The sequence below is a fragment of the Leiobunum rupestre genome, chromosome 4 (genome assembly GCF_980474605.1).
Source record: "Leiobunum rupestre chromosome 4, qqLeiRupe1.1.hap1, whole genome shotgun sequence".
Lineage (NCBI taxonomy): Eukaryota > Metazoa > Arthropoda > Arachnida > Opiliones > Sclerosomatidae > Leiobunum > Leiobunum rupestre.
In genome coordinates, this window is record NC_143387.1 from 73,172,715 (window position 1) to 73,196,484 (window position 23,770).

Here is a 23,770-nt window from a genome sequence, read left to right on the forward strand (position 1 = left end):
GAAAATTTTAATTTAAAAAAAAATTTTAAAGGGACTCAAATATCTCTTAACGTGAAGTTACTTCAATATACAGCGTGTATACTACTAACAAGGTAGTCAACACACCGGGGGACATTGATTGGTGAAATTTCTTCGTTTTCTGAAATTTTTTTCTCACTTTTAGGAAAATAATTTTCTCACGACTAGGTGCTAGATAATTTGAAACCTTGGAATACCTTTGATTCGATCATCGATGGAAAAGACCTATTTTTCATTGAAAAACGCGACTTGAAAAATTGACAAGTTGGCCAAAATAAACTTGTTTGATCCTGGAAAGCGATAGTCACACACTTTATTTCGAAATCATTGTATACTCATCTAAAATTTCAATTACTATTTTAGTTACGAAAGTTTTTTAGTCTTTAAAAAACTTGGAAAAGGATTTTGAAACATCGAATTAGACGTAAATTGTTTAAAGTTTACGTAAATTTTTGGTATTTAAGTCACTTTTTGCTTAACATCATCGAGATCGTCAATCTTTCGAATTATGGTTCGTTCCAATTTTGCCAATGTTTGAAAGTTGAAATTCCCATTGCTGGGTAGTAAATTTCCCACAAATTGCCACACCCCTATTTAGCCCCGCCCCCAACGAAAACTCAACGGAAAACATGCCATAACTTTCAAAATTTTTGAAAAATTTACTTTTTAAAATTAAATTTTATTGAAATTAAAATGTTTAAACATTTTGGTTGTTAGGCCCTAGGGGCAGATCACTTTGTTACCGGGTATCCTAATAATCATGATTACATTTTTAATCATGATTTAATCATTTTTAATCTTTGTACAGCCAAAGCTACAGATTTAATTTTAATCTAATCTAATCATGATTTAATCATACGAGGGTGTCCTAATAATCATTGAAGTGAGCTGCCCCTAGGTTAGGCCTATGCATTGATTGATTGTAGTATTTGGAGGCGCCTTCTTTATATTATTTATAAAAACCAAGATTCACGAAAATACACTGCTCTAGATAATTTCGGGCTTTCTATTGATAGCCAAATTAAACAAGACGTACGACGGTCAGAATACACACAATCCTTCTAATGTGTTAAATTTGTTTGAGCTATTCACAGCAACCTGCAACGCCGGTATCGCAACCAAAATATATCCAATGTCACACAGATATACATATTTACACTTATTTGTTACTTCTAGTCATACTTTGAAAGCATCGAAAATTCCTTCGATCAGTGTCACTTTTATTTTTTACTTCTGATCACACTTATTTGTTACTACTAGTCAGCCGTTGAGTGTCACACTTATTTCTTCTAGTAACTTACTAGTTACTTCTGATCACACTTATTGGTTACTTCTGAACACACTTATTTGTTACTTCTGGTCATACGCCGAAGACTAGGCCCGATCAGTGTCATACTTAATTGTTACTTCTGCTCATCCGATGAAAGCGCGGCCCACTCTGAACGGCCTTGAAAATCGCCAGAGGGAAACGGGCGCGTAGACCTCTATAAACACGCGGATTTACAATGTTGGAAATTGCGGGGGTCCGTATACGCTACCCAAAAAACCTTACTTAGAATTAAATTTAAGGAACGTATTTGCAATTCTAGGTTAAATGTAAACCACAGCTATTCAAAAATATAACTTTCATGAAAATCGGACTTAAATTAAGGAACGTTATGTCGACTTTCAGGCGGAAATATAAAACCACGAACATTGGGGTCCGGTAAATAACCCCGAAAACTATACTTAAATTTAATATTTACTGATATAACCGAAGTTGAGGTTCAACTGAATCCTAACCTATCCAACAATATTTTTTTTAACGTTATCGGACTTAATTTTAAAGAAAATATCAACCACATAAAGGAAATCACCGAAAATAGTAAGTTGGGCAAATGCTAAACGATTTGAAAACTTTATGAAAGGCTATCAATGGCGATGTCTGTACATTCGAACGAGTTATCATTGACTCTTCTAGCCCTTACCGTTGAAGAGGTATGCGTGACACGGCGGCATCGGCGGCATCGGCAACGGCTACACTGTACGTGAGACTAATACACACAAATCCTTAGGATTGTGTGTAAAAAACATAGGATAAATACCCGCAAACATGAAAATTCCCACAAAATCAACGTTTTTGAAAAAAAATTACCTTTTTTCCACAATATGGGAAATTTCCCACGATATGGTAACACTGGTTCGTTATTTAAGAGCTTCCCTAAATACTGTAAAGATTTTGGTAATGTAGAACCTACACTCTAAGAAATTGGGGTGTTGATTGAACTTGATTGAAACCGTTTTAACACTATTTGTACACTTTTTGATGAGTCGAAATTTGACACTGCTAGGGGCGTTTTATTACACAAATCAAACCCCGTATTAACACCCTCAAGATTTTTGTCTTAAATATACGGTGTAAAAAATGAGATTTAAAACTCCTTTTCCACACTATTTAAACACTGTTTTATCATTCTTTGTTTGTGACACAAAATATTTCCAATAACCGTGTAATAACACACTTTTAAATAGTCATTTTGCAACTTGTAAGCTCTAAATCACACCTTTAAAGGTGTTAATACACCCATTTCAAGAGTAAAATCACACCCGTGAAGGAGTTAAAAGTAACCTTTAGAGGTGTAAATAAGCCATTTTAAAGAATAAAATCACACTCTTAAAGGTGTAAATTCGCACTTTAAATATAAAAATTGTACCTGATGGGAGTTGAATCACACCTCTAGAGGTGTAAATAGGTTCGTATAAAGAGTAGAATCACACTTTTAAAGGTGTAAAATCAGACTTTTAAAGGTGTAAAATCAGACTTTTAAAGGTGTAAAATCAGACTTTTAAAGGTGTAAAATCAGACTTTTAAAGGTGTAAAATCAGACTTTTAAAGGTGTAAAATCAGACTTTTAAAGGTGTAAAATCAGACTTTCAAAGGTGTAAATTCACTTGGTAAGAGATAAATAACACCTATAAAGGTGTTAAAATGCCTTTTTGAAAGGTACATTCCACCTACAAGAGCTCAATAACAATTTTAATGGTGTTACTATGTCATTTTTGTAGTTTTAGTTAAAACCATAGAAAAAAGTGTTGCAGTTTACAGCACGACAAACCGGGCGCAGCGGTAAAATTATGCAGACAATTTACAAAAACGTTAAGTATAACTAAAGCAACGCCACAACGAACATAATTTGCCTAAGACGTAATTTTAATTGTGACACAGAGCAATCATGCCCGGGTGTTTTATACCGAAAACCAAGCGCGACAAAAAGTATTCTTATCTGCTAAAAAACAGAAGGACAGAGAGATAAAATATGCATAAAAAACTACTGATTATTGATAGCTTAAGAACAAAAAATGCCTTCATCTCATTTTTCTTAAGTGATCACCCTCGATGAAAATATTACATAAGGCGTAATGGCTGATCGTCTCGGACCAGGTCTGTTGTATAGAATTCACGGATGTTGATACGCTTTCCGCGATGGTGAAATTCGGGGTTATGGATCATTTCATTGGCCCAGGCGTTGTAGATTTAATATTGTTATTTAACTATTAAAAATGGCGTATTAACATTTTTAAAGGTGTGATTTCACTCTTAATAAAGGGCTTATTAACACGTTTAAAGGTATGATTTAACTCTAACAAAAGGGCGTATTAACACTTTTAAAGGTGTGATTTCACTCTAACAAAAGGGCGTATTAACAATTTTAAAGGTGTGATTTCACTCTTAATAAAGGGCTTAATAACACTTTTAAAGGTATGATTTAACTCTAACAAAAGGGCGTATTAACACTATTTAAGGTGTGATTTCACTCTAACAAAAGGGCGTATTAACACTTTTAAAGGTGTGATTTCACTCTTAATAAAGGGCGTATTAACACTTTTAAAGGTGTGATTTCACTCTTAATAAAGGGCGTATTAACACTTTTAAAGGTGTGATTTCACTCTAACAAAAGGGCGTATTAACACTTTTAAAGGTGTAATTTCACTCTTAATAAAGGGCGTATTAACGCTTAAAAGATGCGTCATAACTGATTAAAAGTGTGTTTACATGTTATTGGATTTATTGTTTCACGAACTGTGGAGAGTGCTTAAAACCGGTTTAATTGTTTGGTTAAGGTGTTGAATCTGGGTTGGACTTATCAAATTGAGTGGAAATGGTGTTAGAACGGTGTGAAATCAATCCCAATTTCTTGGAATGTTTATCTTATTTAAACATTTGTATAGTGTTGTCACACTCTTTTTACACCTTTAAAAACTGCTCCGTTTTGGAAGTGTTAAAACGGTGTGAACGAGGTGTAACACTTTCTTAACACCTTTTAAACACCCCTATTTCTTAGAGTGTAGGTATCGTGGATTGAGTTAACCTAATTTTGACTTAGAGAACAGTGTTCTTGGATATTTTGCCGCATACCCTCGAAGAAGTTGCGCGACTGCGAGTGCCGATTTAGGTTGCACTAAAAAGCGTGTTTGGAAAATTTTACGAAAATGTAGGTACCATCCATACAGAGCAACGCTTCACCAAGGACTGATTGATGGGGATTTTCAAAGATGTCACAACTTCTGCAACTGGTTGTACCGACGATCCCCAATTTAATGTTCTTTTTTCTAGAGATGGACCCTTTAACCATCAAAATAATAACCTATGGCAGTACCAAAACCCATCTAGGGATTCGAATATCATCACCCAGTACAGTTTCAGCGCTGAATTGGTTGGTTTAGGCTTGGGAAATCGTTTGATTGGTCCAGTGTTTTTGCCTCCAAATCTCAACGGCCAGAACTATTGGAGTTTTTTACAGAACGATATGGCAGATGAAATCGACAAACTTGCTTTGCCTGAAAGACGCCGATTTTTTTGAGCAAGATGGCGCTTCACCACATTATCACAGAGAGGTGACTGAATTCCTAAAGAACAAGTTTCCTCACAGATGGATCGGAAGAAATGGTCACCGTGAGATCAGTGAGAGCAATTGAGAGGTGAGATGCTCTAAGCTTCCAACGGAGAGGAGCGTGAGATGGGTTTTCAAGCTATGAATTTAAGTGAGAGGAGAGTGAGAGGAAATAAGATTTTTCAAAGAATGCATTTGGAATGTGAGTGAGGTTAGTTTAATTAGTCAAATGCAGTGGCGCCGCCAGGATTTTTTTCCCACGTAGGCACTACAATTTGGGGCCCCCTCTTGCCCACCAATTTTTAATATATTTACTTGAACCATAAGTAACATAATCAACATAAGTATGACACCACCAATTTACCTAATGAATTTTTATTAATAATCGCCTGTTTCGCCATTGATAACGTAAATCAATATGTGACTAAAGACTAAAAACTCTCGGGGAATTCCTCTTGGTCTTTGGAAATCGCCGTGTGATACAGCCAAGGCCCATTACAAATTAAAATTCGTTCAAAAATGGAAATAACGCTTACTTTGGGTGAAAATATTTATGCATTATTGTATCAGGAGATAAAAATTACTATTATAAACATTAAACATTAGCTAGTTATTTTCGAATTTAAAACATGTGTTTTCGTTGATATGAATAACCATCTGAAACTATACTACTACTATAACTAACAAAGTTTCTTTGTCAACTTATATACAGGGTGATTCAATAGCCAGTACAGAAATTTCTGGTGGTTGTAGGGGATGAGCTGAGAAGTATGCAGGTTTTTGTCGCGTTTCTCTGCGACGAGTTTAAAGAGCGCTAGAGGGCTTCAAAGTTTGACCTACTACCCCCTGGAAGTAGGCTGCTGTAAGCACGCACTCATGAAGCAGGGAAAAAATATTTCAGGGTTTATATAGTTAAAATATCACGCCCCTGAATTAGTTTTTTTCCTGCTTCGTGGGGCGTGCTTACGGCCGCCTACTTCCAGGGGGTTGTAGACTGTGAATAAACCCAATGATGTTACCATGGGTCAAGTGATTTTTTTTTTAAATTTTGCACAAAGTTTCGTCAGTACAACCACTAGGCACTAGCTCCGGTTTTTCGTGAGTCGCGCTTACGTAATTCGCCGCCCTTGAATAAAAGTTGAATATCTTTCTATCCAACCATTAGAAATTAATGAAAAATTAGTTTCTAGGGTAAATTGGGGCGCAGAACGCAGAAGTCGTGTTAATGTTTTTCATTTCATCCTATATCAATGGTAGTCTCATCATAGTACCCAACCCTCCAAAATGCGCAGCAATGGGACAACCACTCTCCACTTCGCGCACAGCTCTGAGAATAAGGGTGGATGCTTTAGCATCCTCAGCCGACACCTAACCTGCATAGGCATCATAAAGGTGGGACGTTGGACACACCACGACTCAGCACATCCTACGCAGGTGGCACCAGATATCCCGGTGTTCCTTCAAAAGGTGGGAGAGCAAGGTCACAGGTGAAACCAATTCCGGCAAGGCCCAAGCCGAAACTCAGTTTCCGGGCTCTACCTGACCGTAGTGATAGATGGGACCATTTGCGCCACCGTCTTATGGGTTATAAGAGGCGGACCCAGACTTTCCTGGAATACTATCAGTTATTGCACACTGTGACTCGTTAACGGCCGACTCAAAACGTCATTTGAAATTACTTTTTTGTACGAAGAGACTATAACCTAAACAGAAATGTAATTGTGATATAAATCACCCAAAGTTCACTAAAATGGCCAATGTCTAACTTGTAGGCACCTGATCGCCAAAATGAATATTAGGATATCGTGGGTGTGTCATTCATCGTAATTTGACGCATAATAATAATAATAATCAGCTAGGCTAATACCCAAGGCACCACCTTAGGCCTAAGTCATCAAGCGACTTTTAAAGCCTTTAATTCAGGTGGCCGGGTTACAATGCGTAGGAGGGTGGTGGCAAGCCCTTCACGCCACGCGAGCCAACAGCTCCCTACACTAACTATTAACGTTAACCTTCACAAGTTTTTATGGAAGGTAAAATTGAAGAACTCGGGGGAAAACCCCTTAAACCAGTGGGGAGAGAACTTGCAAACTCAACGCGGAAGGAGTTGTTCCGAGTTTCCACCCAGTGCCACAAGTTGGGATCGAACCCGGCTCCTCTTGCTGCGAGGAGAAAGTGCTAACCACTCCGCCACCCCAATTGAATCTTAAGGGTAGAAGAGTTCTGCCTAGGACGACGGTGGTTACGCACCATGTGAAAACTGAACTCGCAAATCCACGTTTGGGGCTGTGTAAAAACGTTTTCTCAAAAGTGATTTCAAATTACGGTCATACGACGTTTGTTTAATAATAAACCAGTAGTAGTTAGTTTCAACAGATTAACATAATGGAAGTTTTCGTATAAACCTTTTTAGGATGTCGCTAATTTTTAGCTCTCCGAGGGGACAAAGTCCCCTAGGAGGGGTTTTACAATCACCGTGTCTGTCCGTCTGTCTGTCTGTGTGTCTGTCTGTCTGTGTGTCTGTCCGTCTGTCCTGCGAACGCGTTCGCATTATTCGTGCAAAGGTTAATCATTGCGTACGCAATTTCTCGAAATTTCTGCGTTCGCAGTTTCTCGAAGGGTTGGCAAAACCACCGTGTGACGGTGAGCGTTAACGGAAACATTTGCGGTTTGGTTTGGATGGTGTTTTTTCGCTCACCGTCGTGACGGTTTGGTGTATTACGTTTTTGTAATGTTTATGCGTAGGTTGTGAATGTTGAGTTCGTGTTATGATGGTTGTGGATGTTGAGTCTGTTGCGTTTGTATGGGCGTTTTCTTCTTCATCATTTTAAATATTTATAAATTATATTAATCTTATATTTAATGAAATATTTATAAATTATATTAATATTATATTTAAATAAATATCTGAGTATTTTAATTTATTTGACCGTGTTCAGGAATTGATCTCGGGTCGCATAGTTACAATGCAGATATTTTACCGCCGAGAAATTGACTTCCTTTAGGAAAATAAAAAGTAAAGAAACCATTATGATAAGGCGGGTTTTTTACCTTTTAATAACGCTTAGAAAAAGGATAATTATTCGAAACTTCCGCGGAAAATATATCAAAGTAATAATATAGCGCCACCGTGTGGAGAATTATCAATCAAACCGGGTAAAAAATATAACCTCTTCAATTTTTCGAACTTTAGTCAAATCTCGACGGGTTAAAAAACACAAAATAAACGTATATAAGGCCGTTGCGGTCAATTTAGAAGATTTAGTCTTTCTTAGTTCTTGGCTGTCAGACGAACTACTACAGGACGGGGTCCTGGTGTCGGTCAAAAGTTATGAGGTAACTTTGCGGTTTTAATTAGTATGTTCGGTCTTCGGTCAAGAAAAGAGTTAAATTGTGTGTCGCGTTTGGAACGTGAGTTAATGGACTTAAGTGTATGAACAGTGCGTGTTTAAGACTGAAAGTGTTAAAGTAATTGTGAACTAACTCAAGTCAGCTGTAAGATAAAATTGATTGTTATTATTTTTTGTATTGGAATAACCTAATTATACCCTAGAAATTATCAACTCAACCTGTGAGGCTTAATAAGTAGATTGGAAGTAATTAGTAGCGAACAGCTCTCAGCTGTTAATTAAGACAGAGTTTATAGTTAGGTACTTTGAATTTAGTTAAAATTACTCAGTATAATTTATGATATTTACTTAAGTGTGTGTTTTGGTTTATTTTTCAATCACGATGAACTAAGACAAATCTAGTCTTAGACACTTGAGTACCAGTTCTGTAGAATTACGTAGAAGGGATATATATTGTTGGGTTATTGATGAAAGTTAAATCTAGAACGTTCCATAGACTGTTCTGAATAAAAATAAACATTTATAATTTTGTATAATTCTGGTTGCCATTTTATTTTCTAATCACTCGCCCACAACATTAGAGTTCTGGCAATCCCGAATCAAATAAATTTTCAATTTAACGGCGACGGGAAATTATTCTCGTAAATTTACCATTACAAAAAAAGTCTTAAGAAATCTTAAGAAATTTCAAGGGGGTTTGAAGGAGCTTTTGGGAGTTTGAACGTTGGGAAAAAATTTCCCAAGAGTTCTTAATGAAATTAAAGGAAAGTTTTGGGAATATCCGTCTTGGGAAAAATAGGTAATTTTGGTATTAAGAATTCTTAAGGAAATTCAAGGGAAGTTTTGAGATTAACCGTCTTGGGAAAATAATTAATTTTGGTAGTAGGAATTCTTAAGGAAATTAAAGGGACGTTTTGGGAATATCCGATTGTTATCCTTTGGAGCTGTCGACCACATTTGGTATACTATCTCATGGTACCCTGACTGTGGTTTTCAACGGTTAAGGTCGGCAAAACATCTTTTAATTAATTGGATTAATTTAATAATTAGGTATATCCGCTATACACAAGATACTACACTTTGGTTTTAGCCAAAGACAGAGTTTCTTTATTCTTTGGCCCTACACACGAAAAACGCTTAAAGTATAGTAATATTTTTAAAAGCCTTCTTCTATAGACACTAGGCCCTATGCTAAAAAGGACACTATTGTGTAATCAACGTATAATTGTTTTAAATTGGCATAAATCAGTTGGTTATATAGGGAACGGTGCCATGCGTGGAGAGAGTTATGGTAGCGTTGTACTTTCGTGATGAATATGACGGTAGATTGGCACTAATACTTTACGTTTAATCGACGTCAGTTCTTAAACGCTCATACTTGGTGAATTTTACATAATTTAATAGTTAGGGTTTCATTTAATATATACTTCAAATAAACGTTAATCATATATCGTTCATACTTGGCTTTCTGTTAGTATTAAGACTTAATATCAACCGTTTAATAAACCGTCTATTTTGATGACATCGCCAACCATTTCATAACGTTTACCTCTCAACATAGTTTGAACGATTCACAAACGGTTTATCAACGAGATTTTGCTGCCTCGGTCCTTGGGAAGCGAAGGGAAAATCCGTGGGAAACTAAGAGAAAAGCCTTGGGAGGGCAAGGGACAATTCTTAAGAAGCGATGGTAATATCCATGGGAAGCGGAGGGAATTTCTTTGGGAAATGTTACGAATTCCTTTTCAAATGTTCTTAAGAAATTCTTAAGAGCGGTCATGGAAAAAGGTGCCAAACTTCCCAATGTTTCCCAAGCGGAACTCGTAAGAAATTCCCAAACATTTTCGTTACAAATGTTCTTAAGATTTCTTAAGATATTTTTCGTAAGGGTATCGCGCGGCCTTAGGGAATATTCTTTCAACAAAATTTCGATAAACTATCGTTTAATTAAAATCGGCCCGATTCCGTTAAAATTATAAACTAAAAAGCGAATGGTCGTTATAATACCCTCTGTAGATATTTTTTCATTAAAATTTGCTTTGTATTATATTCAACTGATAAACTTGTACTGAAAAAGGGTTTTATTCAATTGTGCATTGTTATAGTACGTCTAACTCACTGCTGTAACTACTTAACTTACGATATTCTGAATAAATTAAAATTGGTCGTTTCGTCTCAATTATTTTAATTAAAATTCTATACCGGGTGGAATAGAACTGGGATAACATTTTTAACAAATAACTCTAAATTGCGGAGATATATCTTTAAGGGTTATATCGAGAAATTAATACCACTAGGGACAATTCTTCCGAGGAGAGGTATATTTTGGCTTGCCAACTTGTTATAAATGTTTCGGAAATAAAATAGGGCGTTGGAGAGGGCAGTGGCCGCTTCGTGGTTCAAATCCTTCCTAATACATTCATTTGAGAATATAGGGTTTCTTTACAAGGTCAGCGCTTTTTTCATTTTCTTAGTTACTCTGAGAAAGTATTAGTATAGCTGATTATTATTATTATTCTTACATTAGTATTTTTATTGATCTATTATGCGACTTTTTATTGCATTATCAAGTCTTTATTTTTTATTTAATATATTTTTTAATATAATATTCAATGGTTTTATCTTAGGTGACATACTAGGTAAAGTTTTTAACACGATGGAAGACATTACCAAACCTTACAATAAGAAATGTAAAGGGCCGGGAGTAGTGGCTCACTCCTGTAATCCCAGGCGTCCGGGAGGCAGAGTTTGTGGAAGGCCGTGTGAGGACGACCACTAATCCCCCAACGGGTGGTTGTCATACTTCCGCCACGGGTGTCCCAACCCTATCCCCATGTATCCCCCCGTTGGCGTGGCCGTAACACATATCTCGCACCTGTTTAATCAAATGGACGAGCGGACTGTATTGTCCCACCCGTCACAATAAAAAAAAAGAAATGTAAAGGCGCAACATTGTAAAACGCGTTTCGGGATTAACGTTCAAACTGCGATTGCGCCCAATATTCCGAAATATTCATTGGAACCGTTTTGTAGAAAAGAGCCGGGTCCTAATTTTCGTAATTGGTTTTATAGACAAACGGAGTTATTAGCTAAAGACCATTTTTACGCGCCTATTTCCCGACATAAAAATTGCGCTTACAACCAAAGGATGGGGACTTTTGACATTTTATATAATGAATAAAATAAGGTGCCAAAATTAAGAACGGAAGCAATTTTTCCGAAGTTTGATCACAAATTTTGCCTAACGTTACTGGATTATTTAGGGACGGTATCGGTACATGAGTTTTCGCCTGCAGGTCTCTCGGCCCCGGGGTTCCTTTTTTCATCCTTTGTTTTAGGGTGCGGGGTTTTTTGTACTTTCGGTCTTGTCAATCATTTGTTAATGATGATGGGAAACGTGCCCGGTCGGTAACACTATCAGAAATATCGGCATTTTAGCTTTTTAAATTAGTTTTTTTTGCTGGAATACTGTTCGACGGTGGGGTCCCTGCACGCCTGGGGCTACTTTCCCAAAAGTACTGATTTGTGCTTTGACTATTTTTTACAAATATGCTAGTTTCAGGGTTTTTGAAAGGTATGACCATAACCATTTGTTCCCTATATTTTATTCTGGGGACCTAGGCTTAGGTTTTAAAATCTACATTACTAACATTTAACTTAAATATTTACCTAACACTCAAATCACACCAGCTTTTACTCCCCTTAAAATAGTTAACTTGGCTAAAATACTGATACGCTTTACATAATACACTTATAAAAAAGTTATTTCAATGAATCTAATTTATTATTGCCATATTATGTAAGTAACGTCAGATTAATTTAAGACATGTATTGAAGCTGAGCAATGTCTTTTCTCTTTGCCATATTTTATCTTTTATGAATAAACTTAAGCCACGTTCACACTTTGCCTTGATATCGATTCAAAACGTTTCGAAGTAGATGTGTGAATGCGGCTAAATCATTTTAAACCTATTTAAACGTTTTCTACCGCTTACGTGTGAACGTAACTTTAAATAACTATTAGAAAAAAATTGTAGGGTTCTAAAAACCAGAATCATAAATATCTTTTTATCTGCCCAGTTTTATTTGTAGTGCTCAGACGTCTAAGCAGACGTCTCTTAGTTTTGAAAAAGATTTAGTTTTAGTTATAATTGTATCACAGTAACGGGGGTGATTTGTCAATTTCATTTAGATTGACCAATAATGAAGTTTGTATCTATTTATTTATTCAGTCGCATCGGAATACGTCAGATTAAAGGGGCTCCAAAGTTCGGTGGCAAAATGTGTGTAAAGTCAGTAAAGTGTGTAATTTACGGTTGACTCTGCCCGCCTCTGCCAAGGCCGAGTGAGGGATTGGGGGGATGAAAAGCATGCTCCTTTTTTTTTGGCCACCGAACTTTGGAGCCCCTTTAATTGACAAATGAGGTGCCTGCTTGGATTAATAATACTAGTTCCTACCGGGATATATCACTTGAAATAAAACCTAACCAGCAAATGGGTTTTGCGACAGCAGCGCCGCTTCGACGAAGTGAGCGGAGAATTTCCAAAACTCCCGTAACACGTATCCTTCTACAAGGCAGAATCCGTAACAAACACTTAGCAAATGCACGCGGGACTATAAAGTGATATATCCAGGTATGAACTAGTATTATTTATCCAAGGTGCCTGGTTGGTTTAATTTTTTAGGTGAAGCAGCTTACTCTTCAAGCGTGAAGGAGATTGGATGGAACTCTAAAAATCGTCCCAACAATTTTAAGTGTAAATTCCTAAAAAAACTGTTTGAAATCTACAACTATTAACACTGGATTTTTTGTTAAATAAGCCGCTATTTACAAGAACACGAAATGCGCTCATCAAAAATAGTTCGTCTGTGTTCTAGTATTATCTAGCTGTACTTAAGTCCAAACCAGCGTTATATGCCGTCCTGTTCTTAAAAATGAAACAAGCTTTCGAAAATGAAGCCGAGAGCGCCGCATTAATCGGGCATCAGGGTAAGATCCCTAAATCAAAACAGCTTGTTCAAAATATAATGTTTTTGAAGTTTGGTTTCGCATAATGTGTCCCATTTTTCAATTTTGTAGGCTCCCCTCTGTAAGTAGAGAAGGCAGCTGACTAGCACTGCTTATTGCTGGCGCCGCCACTCCTTAATTTAGGGCAAACACGATTGTTAGTTTTATTTGAATCTTAGACAAATAAAAGATTCTCCAGGACAGCTATCCCATTCGCATACCTTTTGCTGTACTAAGCTTTTCGCTTCCTCAACGTAACCCTCTATTTGGGGGTGACAAGGGGAATGAAACGGATTTGGGTACAATATCCGCTTAACTTTCCGGTCGGTATTTTTCGGTTCTGAGCGCGCTCTGTATGATAAAATATTGAACTCGTGTAGTGATGGATTCTTTTAACATTTTAATTTAAAAAAAATTGCGTAGTAAGGTAAGATGGGGAAAACTAAACATTGTGTATTTTCTGGCTGTAATAGTGATTCTCGGTATTATCACGCACCTCATATGGAAATCATAATTTTTTTTTCCAAAACTAAAATCCAAACCAATTTATTGCCATCAATGGGTTAATTGGCTTTCAAAACATAAAACCAGATTTTCGGTCAACGATGTAAAATATTCGACGTATTTGTATTCAAAGCATTTAGGGGATGAGTTTTTAAAACTCAGTCATGGTTGCCTGTTGTACAAAAAGCACATGGTAAGTGGTAATCTTATATCTGTAATTTAAATTTACACCGAAAGTATTTACAGTTAAATGTTTTAGTAATCCCGTTGTTAAAGCCTATAGTTTCAATATTGAAACCTCGAGAGCCCACTGTTCATATCGAAAATAATGAACACTGTTCGCAAGAAGGTATATTTTCATTATTGAAGTTCTTTTGAGAGCAGATTTAACATATATTCTTTGCAAGATCTCACGACAGTTACAAAACCTCTAGTACCTTTTTATGATTTTTTTTTTTAATTTTGTGAACAAACGAGAAGTTAAGGCACCAGAAAAGGCAAACTCAGTAAGAAAGTTTGCGCATTTTTTAAATTTTCTTAAGCCTTGAACAATGTATTTCATATTTTTCACATTTCTATTTCATAGCCCTTTAATAACATTTACAATGATGGTTGTCCAAGTACAGGTATTTCTAAAGACTGCTCAATGGTCAATGAAAGTGAGGAGACACGTACTACACTCTTAAAAAAACGGGTGCTTCATAACACCTTTTTCTTCGCCACAAATATGACACCTTTCAGATACTTAATGTACACCCTTTCGCGATACAAAGAACACCTTTTGAAACGAAAATACTCCTGTTTGTAACAGAAACTACACCTTTAAATGTATGCAATTGCACCCTTTTTCGGCAGTAACTACACCTTTAAAATTATACAATTACAATGTATACCTTTTGGCGGCAGAAAATACATCTTTAAAGAGTCATTTTGTACCTTTAAGCATTAAATCATGCCTTTAAAGGTGGCAATACGCGTATTAAAAGGAAAAATCAAACCCGTGAAGGAGTTCAAAACCCTTTTAAAGAGTTATAGAACACCTTTAAATAATAAATGCACACTCTTAAAGGTGTAATTTGCACCTGGTGAGAGTTACATCTAACCTTTAAAGTGTACAATCACAATTCAAAAGGTGTAGATACACAATTTAAAAGATAAAAATTGCACCTGATAAGAGTTGAATCGCACCTACAGAGGTGTAATTAGGTTATTTTAAAAAGTAAAATCACTCTTTTAAAGGTGTAAATGCTCCCTTTAAAACAGAGAAATTGCACTTGGTAAGAGATAAATAACACCTACAGAGGTGTAAATACGTCTTTTTAAAGAGTAAAATCACACTTTCAATGGTGTAAATGCACACTTTAAAACAGTTTAGTTGCACCTGGTAAGACTTTAATCACACCTTTAGATTTATAAATATGCTCATTTAAGGAGTAAAATCACTGTTTTAAAGGTATAAATATGCCCCTTGCAAAGTAAAATCACACCTTTAATAAATAAATTAACCTATAAATCTGTTTAAATGACCTTTTAAAAGGTACATTGCACCTAATAGCTCACTCACAATTGTAATGGTTTTAGTATGCCATATGAAAGTGTTCAATAACACCTTTTGTCGGTTTGAAAAACACCCTTGAAAGATTGTTAAAGGAATTGTGTTTCTAATAAATACTATTTTACCAATAGAAACAGTGAAAATACAAAAAACTAATGTAGTTGAATACAAATTGATATTTATTTTTAAACTAATATATATTTTTTCATTTCACATCGTTTCAATTAAACTAATTCGAAGAAGTTGTTTTTCAATGAAGAAAGTGTAAAAGCTTACAGCACGGCAAAGTGATCGAGACAGTTTTTAAAAATTTCAGTATTACCAAAGCAACACAACAACGAACCGGCTACACCTAAGACGTAAATAAAACTGCGACAAGGAACAATAATGCCAGGGTGTTTTATACCGAAAACCAAACGTGTAAAAAAGTATTCTTATCTGTTAAAAAACCGAATGACGGAGAGATAAAATATGTATAAAAACTTATTGATAGCTTAAGCACGAAAAAATATCTTTATCGTATTTTATTTAAAGGAAAAGTCCAGGTTGGGTAAAACTTGGGTCTATTTCAAAGATCATGTTTAAAAATACTCAAAAATATCAGTCGTAAAATTGTATCTTTTTTTAATGACGAGAAATTAATTTTTAAACGAGCAAAATTTACCCGCCAAGTGAGCTGCCATTTTCTTTCGTCTTCCCTCAGACAGACCGCACGCGGAGCAAGCGCGCGCAGGGAACAGAGCGCTGTTATAGCGCGAACAGCGCGTGAATAAAGTCCTAAAATGTCACCGCGAAACAAAATGGCAGATCGCTTGGCGGGGAAATTTGGCTCGTTTAAAAATTTATTTCTCGTCATTAAAAAAAGATACAATTTTACGACGGATATTTTTGAGTATAAGTTTTAAACAACCTGGACTTTTCCTTTAACTAATCACCCTCGATGAAGATATTACTTGAGGCGTAATTTCTGATCATCTCGGACCAGCTCTGTTGTGTAGAATTCACGGATGTTGATACGCTTTGCGCAGTGGGGAAACTTGGGGTTGTGGATCATTTCATTGGCCCAGGCGTTGTAGATTTTCAAGCAAGAATTCAAAAATTGACACTAAAGCCCAGGTTGGACTGAAACTTTCGACTTAACGTGATAATAGGTGTCACTATCAATCAAAAACATGATATTTATTGGTCATTATTTCTTCTTTAATTCGCATTTTATAGAAATTTTAACACTTCTTGCTTAAACCAATAAGTAAATTTAACAATAAGATAAATTGAAATTCCAATAACATTTAAAAACAGATAATTATTCACAAATATTTACAAAATATATATATGCAATTATTTGATTTTTGATTGTCATTTAATAATACGATGTGCTTAAACCTGTAGTATTAAATGTGTGATTTAACCCTACAAATGGGCGTATTAACACGTTTAAAGGTGTGATTTAATTCTTAAAAAGGGTGTATTAACACTTTTAAAGGTTCTATTTTACTCTAACAAAAGGGCGTATTAACACTTTTAAAAGTGTTATTTAACTCTTAAAAAGGGCTTATTAACACTCTTAAAGATGTGTTTTAACTCTTGAAAAGGCGTATTAACACTTTTAAAGGTGTTATTTAACTCTAACAAAAGGGCCTATTAACACCTTTAAAGATGCTATTGAACTCTTAAAAAGGGCGTATTAACACTTTCAAAGGTGTTATTTAACTCTAACAAAAGGGCCTATTAACACCTTTATAGATGCTATTTAACTCTTGAAAAGGGCCTATTAACACCTTTATAGATGCTATTTAACTCTAACAAAAGGGCTTATTTACACTCTTAAAGGTGTGTTTAACTCTTGAAAAGGCGTATTAACACTTTGGCAAATCGGTGTTAATTTGGATCCCGAGAGGTGTTAATTCAGATCTTAAAAGGTGCTAATTAGAACATAAAAAGTGTAATCTAATCATTTATGGGTGTCACTTCGATCTTCAAAAGGGTGTTTTTAACAGTATAAAAAGAGTAACTACACCTTCCTAAAAGGTGCTTCTAATACCATTTATGTTTCAATATTCGTAGTATATGGTGTAGAGGTAATCCTTTACAAGGGCGCTTTTAAGGTTTCCCTAAACACCTTTTTTGTAAGATAAAACCTCTTTATTATATGCTCTTTTAACACCTTACTTTTGCCCTAAAGGGTGTAGTGTAACTCCCTCAAAGGTGTAATAATGGTGTTTAAACCTATCTCACTCCTTTATAACACCCTTTGGAGACTTTTTCGTTCATTAACAAGAGGCTATACACCATTTTCACACCCCTTTCAAACCATTATAACACCCTTAAACACCTTTACAACGCCTTATTTTTAAGAGTGTATAAAAAGTAAGATGATTTGCGCAAGTGCATGTAATTCTGAAGAATGCGCAATTATTGAATGCGACGTCCTTTAACAGTTGGTGCAAATGCAGAAACTGCTGAAGACTGCCCAATGGTTATTGCGCTAGTGCAGTTACTTCTGAAGAATACCCAAGCCCAGTTCTTGAAAGTGAAGTGACACAGATACCTTCTTTAACAGTAAGAGTTTATTTTAAATGTTTCATAAAATCATTATAATATTTTTGATATAAATGTTCTATTTTTAGCAATTACCTCCAATTGGGGATTATTTATCTACTTACGCCTTTCCTGAAGATTGGGCTGTAATCGTATCAGATTTTGGTGTGAAAATGTCAAAGATAAATTATCAGACCAACGGAGTTATTATCTCAATTGATATTAGCCCTGAGTTTAACTTATCGGGGACAAAGATTATAACGTGGGCGGCTGTCGATGTCCGGTCATTTTCACCCCTCAACCGTTTCTAAAGGCGGAAAGTCCTAAAGTTGCGAAATGTGGTATGTCCGGATAATGTTCACAACACTTCATAGGGACCATCTCAAATGGGCGAGGGGTCGGACATTTGGCCAAATCCCGTACAAATTTTGGAAAAAAATCCACAAATCCAAAATCTGGACTGGAAATGGGTATTATTTATTACGAACTAATGTCTCTTGAACTAGAGGGCTATTTTTAAACTATGTACTTGGATATTTGACGCCTCTGATTTTTCATTGACATAAACGTTATCGGGGATGAAATAATGAGGAGTACGTACAGCTCTCGGCCAGAATTCATATAGGTGGGAGTATAACCCGTTGACTTATGAACCATAAGGAGTACGCGTATTGTTGTAGCCCGAAACCCAGTCTTGATGAGTATTGGTGACATAGGAGGCAATTATAATAACGAGGTTTTTATTCGCGCGCACGCTCTGATTGCTTTGGGGCGAATAAATAAAAAAGTGAGCTTATGATTCACTCCGAAACTTTCAAAGGCCGTGCCCATTACCTTTGATACAAATTCCCCCACCCCCCGTTTTCCGAGACAACCCGAAGTGGCACACCAACCTTAATAAAAACCTCGTCTACTATAGCTTATTTGCTATGGTTGTGGCCGTTGATCTTTTAAGCGAGAGCACCTCAACCCATTTAGTACAGTACACTGAGAGAAAAAACCGTAGTTTTAACAGAAAATTTTTACATGAAAATATGATGCAACACGTTGACAGAATAGTCCTGTAAATATTACCGGGTTTTGGTATTTTTTAAAGAGAATATTTACCGGAATAACGTGTATTCTTTAAGAAAGGTGTTTACCGTAAAAAGTACCGAAGAGGTACGTAAAAACCTTTAGCACACTTTAAATCTATATAAATTACAGGGAAAATATCTGTGAAATTGTCAGTGCGCATTGCAAAATTAACATAAATATAATGCTTTCTTTAAGTGAGTTAGCTTACGTTAAAAGTACAGTTTGATGTCGTAAATACGTTTTATGTAATTGAAAACTGTATGTTTTACATATATGGGAAGCTAAAATATACATGTTTTAAGGGAAAAATTAACAAGTTCATAACGAGAACTTTTAATGAAATATCAATTTTAAATATTTTAGACCACATTTATTACATAACACCATAAGTTTTTTTTCGTAACGCTATTTTTTAATGACAGTATGTTTTTCTAATAAAAATATATTTTAAAGGTAAAAGTATACTCTTACTTTTACCAAATAATAATAAACTATTCAGTTGGAACCAGTGGCGTAGTTAGGGGGCACAGGTGGCACGTGTATATACAATTTATGTATTTTATTTGTTTACATTGTGTGCCCCCTCCGAAATTAAATCCCGGCTACGCTACTGGGTGGAACGTTACATTTATTATTCTAAGCGCTCACTTAAATCCCAAAATCGTCTGCTAAAACTCGTTCTTAGGTAACTAGCACCAAACCCTCCTAGCTTTGTTAAACCTGGTGGTAGAAATGCGGAACTCGTTGATCCACCATAAACATGGAACTACATACTCCCTTTAAGGTACTAATTTGTATCTCTCCGAGGGTACATTCCTGTTACGCAGTATAAAAAAATCTCTAATATTTTATTCAATGACGTTTTCGTCACTCTTTAATCATCAATATTTGAATTATTGCTGTGATACGCTAATGTTTTAAGTTGATGAAGTCCAGGCAAAAGAAGGAACTTATTGTAAATTTGTTGACCTTTTTGTACTGATCAACATAACGATTAATTTTCTTTTATTTTCGGCGTCGGACTCTACCGCATACTATGGTCGACGTTTGTTCTGCACTTCAGCAGTGCTACAACTGGCGCCTCTAACGGCTGGTCAGAAGCTTCTCCCGTGTTTCTAATGGGGTAACAATTTTTTGTAGGGCAACGTCTGTCTAGTTAGCGAAGCGTATTAATAGTCTTTGCAGGAAAAATGCAGATTCTTAGATCGTAGAACTTCGTTTCTTCAAACTCTCGTACAATGTTGCCACTCCTTGGCATTTATCCAGGATCTTGTCATTTTGAGGTCGATCTTGGCATCAGGGTATATATTTTCAACACTTTGGCATTTCACCTAGGGGTTTTTTTGGCCCAAAGATTTTATATTATCCGTAGGATTTTCCTTTCGAAAACGTTACAAATTGGGATTGTACTATAATTTATCCTATTTAAGTTGGGTTTCTAGGTCACTACGAGGCCGTGCGAACAGGGTTGGCAACCTTGCGTACGAAGTATAAGTCAAATTATACACATAGAAATCAGAAAGTAACTACATGTAGAACGATTTTTGCAAAGGCGGAATGCCCACCGATTAGAACCGTAGCTTTGTCTTTACTAAAACAGTACTTCCAACTGTATATTTTACACATTCTTCAATATAATAAAAATGAGTACCCCTAAATTATACAATTCTTCCAACTGTATATTTCACACATTCTGCAATATAATAAACATGACTACCCGTCAAATATGCAGTACTTCCAACTGTATATTTTACATATTGTTAAGATAAAAATAACATTTAGACCATTTACCTGTAAATATAAAAAACCTTTGTAAATATATTTTTTAATATATTGTGTACCCTGTTCCGACCCCCCCCCCGCTGCGCTCTCACTCGATATAAATAGCCAGTGTAAATGGCCATAGGGCGGAGAGTACCGACGCCTTCGTGCTCAAACGATTCAATCCCTAGAGACAGGGCCTGATGTCCATGCCTAGGATTGTCGATTAGTTTCACGGGTGCGAGTGCGGTTGGGAACAAGATCACAGGGTTCTTCACAGTTAAACTTAGACACCATCTCATAATTTCTTGACAATATTCTGCAATGTAATAACCGTGACTACACGTCAAATATGCAGTACTTCAAACTGTATATTTTACATATTCTTCAATATAATACACATACGAACCCGTAAATTATACAATACTTAAAACTGTATAATTCACACATTCTGCAATGTAATAAACATGACTACCCGTCAAATATGCAGTACTTCAAACTGTATATTTTACATATTCTTCAATGTAATAAACGTGACTACCCGTAAAATATACAGTACCTCAGACTGTATATTTCACATATTCCTCGATATATTAAATATATCTTACTGTACAATATACGGTAATTTGAGCTGTATATTTACAAATTCATCAATATAATAAACATAACTTACGGTAAAATATACAGTACTTCAGACTGTATATTTCACATATTTTTCCATAAAATACAAATAACTGTAAAATATACTGAGGGGTGAACTGTAGTTTAAACATTTTTAGCTAGAAACTGTACTATAGTGTATGTAAATGTATATAGTTACCTACTGTTATGTTTACATATTGTCCTGTAACAACAAAAACCTCTACCGTAAACTTTTAAATGTAAAATCTACATTTTGTTTATGTACATAATTTTCACGAAAAGATCCAGTTCAATCTACAGTAACGACATGGACACCCGTGGGTCCAAAATATAACTGTAAATTCGACAGCATATTTTTCTCTCAGTGTAGTATATTACAACCAGGGTTGGAAAAAACTCGGATTAATTTAGATATATCCGGACATTATTGGATTTATCCGAATTTTTAAATATAAGGTCAGTTTGGTTTATGTAACGATCAAATTGTCATGGATTTTTATCGGATTAAATAGCCAAGGCAGCGCCTGTAGAAGTGTTCCACCCGCAGCACTCTGATGTACTAGGAGAAGTACCGAGGCTGGATCACGGCTGAGGCTTCCACCATAGACTAAGGAAGGTTTCACCTTCCTTAGTCTATGCTTCCAGCCTGTATATGTATTACCGACCAAAACAGTCTCTGTGATATCATATCACTGACTACTGTTTTAATATTCTGATGAAGGATTTCTATACAAATTTCACCAATAAAAATCGAACGGTATACACTGAGAGAAAGATATGCTGTCGAATTTACAGGTATATTTTGGACCCACGGGTGTCCATGTCGTTACTGTAGATTGAACTGGATCTTTTCGTGAAATTTATGTACATAAACAAAATGTAGATTTTACATTTAAAAGTTTACGGTAGAGGTTTTTGTTGTTACAGGACAATATGTAAACATAACAGTAGGTAACTCTATACATTTTACATACACTATAGTACAGTTTCTAGCTAAAAATGTTTAAACTACAGTTCGCCCCTCAGTATATTTTACAGTTATTTGTATTTTATAGAAAAATTATGTGAAATATACAGTCTGAAATACTGTATATTTTACCGTAAGTTATGTTTATTATATTGAAGAATTTGTAAAATATACAGCTCAAATTACCGTATATTGTACAGTAAGATATATTTAATATATCGAGGAATATGTGAAATATATATTATATTTTACGGGTACGTATGTGTATTATATTGAAGAATGTGTAAAATATACAGTGGGAAGTATTGTATAATTTACGGGTAGTCACGTTTATTACATTGAAGAATATTTAAAATATACAGTTTGAAGTACTGCATATTTGACGGGTAGTCATGTTTATTACATTGCAGAATGTGTGAAATATACAGTTTTAAGTATTGTATAATTTACAGGTTCTTATGTGTATTATATTGAAGAATGTGTAAAATATACAGTTGGAAGTGCTGTATAATTTACGGGTAGACACGTTTATTACATAGAAGAATATGTAAAATATACAGTTTGAAGTACTGCATATTTGACGGGTAGTCACGTTTATTACATTGCAGAATATTGTTAAGAAATGATGAGATGGTGTCTAAGTTTAACTGTGAAGAACCCTGTGATCTTGTTCCCAACCGCACTCGTACCCGTGAAACTAATCAACAACCCTAGGCATGGACATCAGGCCCTGTCTCTAGGGATTGAATCGCACGAAGGCGTCGGTACTCTCCGCCCTATCGCCATTTACACTGGCTATTTATATCGAGTGAGAGCGCAGCGGGGGGGTCGGAACAGGGCACACAATATATTAAAAAATATATTTACAAAGGTTATTTATATTTACAGGTAAAAAGTCTAAATGTTATTTTTATCTTAACAATATGTAAAATATACAGTTGGAAGTATTGCATATTTGACGGGTAGTCATGTTTATTATATTGCAGAATGTGTGAAATATACAGTTGGAAGTATTGTATAATTCACGGGTACTCATGTTTATTATATTAAAGAATGTGTAAAATATACAGTTGGAAGAAACTTACTGTTTTAGTAAAGACAAAGCTACGGTTCTAATCGGTGGGCATTCCGCCCTTGCAAAAATCGTTCTACATGTAGTTACTTTCTGATTTCTATGGTTATAGTTTGACTTATACTTCGTACGCAAGGTTGCCAACCCTGTTCGCACGGCCTCGTAGTGACCTAGAAGCCCAACTTAAATAGGTTAAATTATAGTAAAATCCCAATTTGTAATGCCAAAGTGTTGAAAATATATACCCTGATGGCAAGATCGACCTCAAAATGCCAAGATCCTGGATAAATGCCAAGGAGTGGCAACATTGTTCGAGAGTTTGAAGAAACGAAGTTCTACGATCTAATATTCTACATTTTTCCTGCAAAGACTATTAATACGCTTCGCTAACTAGACAGACGTCGCC

The 23,770-nt window shown here is 35.6% G+C and overlaps 1 protein-coding gene and 1 long non-coding RNA gene across 3 annotated transcripts in view; both read left to right on the top strand.

Annotated features, from left to right (window-relative positions):
- The window catches only part of LOC149948981 (mite group 2 allergen Tyr p 2-like), a 327,603-nt gene that overhangs the window by 284,862 nt on the left and 18,971 nt on the right, over positions 1–23,770 (top strand). The gene's annotated exons all lie outside the window — the stretch shown is intronic.
- LOC149948992 (uncharacterized) lies at positions 14,073–23,079 on the top strand. Of its 2 annotated transcripts, XR_016480724.1 has the most exons (6): positions 14,073–14,101; positions 14,160–14,258; positions 14,339–14,411; positions 17,746–17,866; positions 17,935–18,186; positions 22,901–23,079. It is a non-coding gene; the product is annotated as an uncharacterized LOC149948992 (long non-coding RNA). The 2 variants fall into 2 exon arrangements; XR_016480723.1 differs by lacking the exon at positions 22,901–23,079 and having other exon boundaries at positions 17,935–18,812.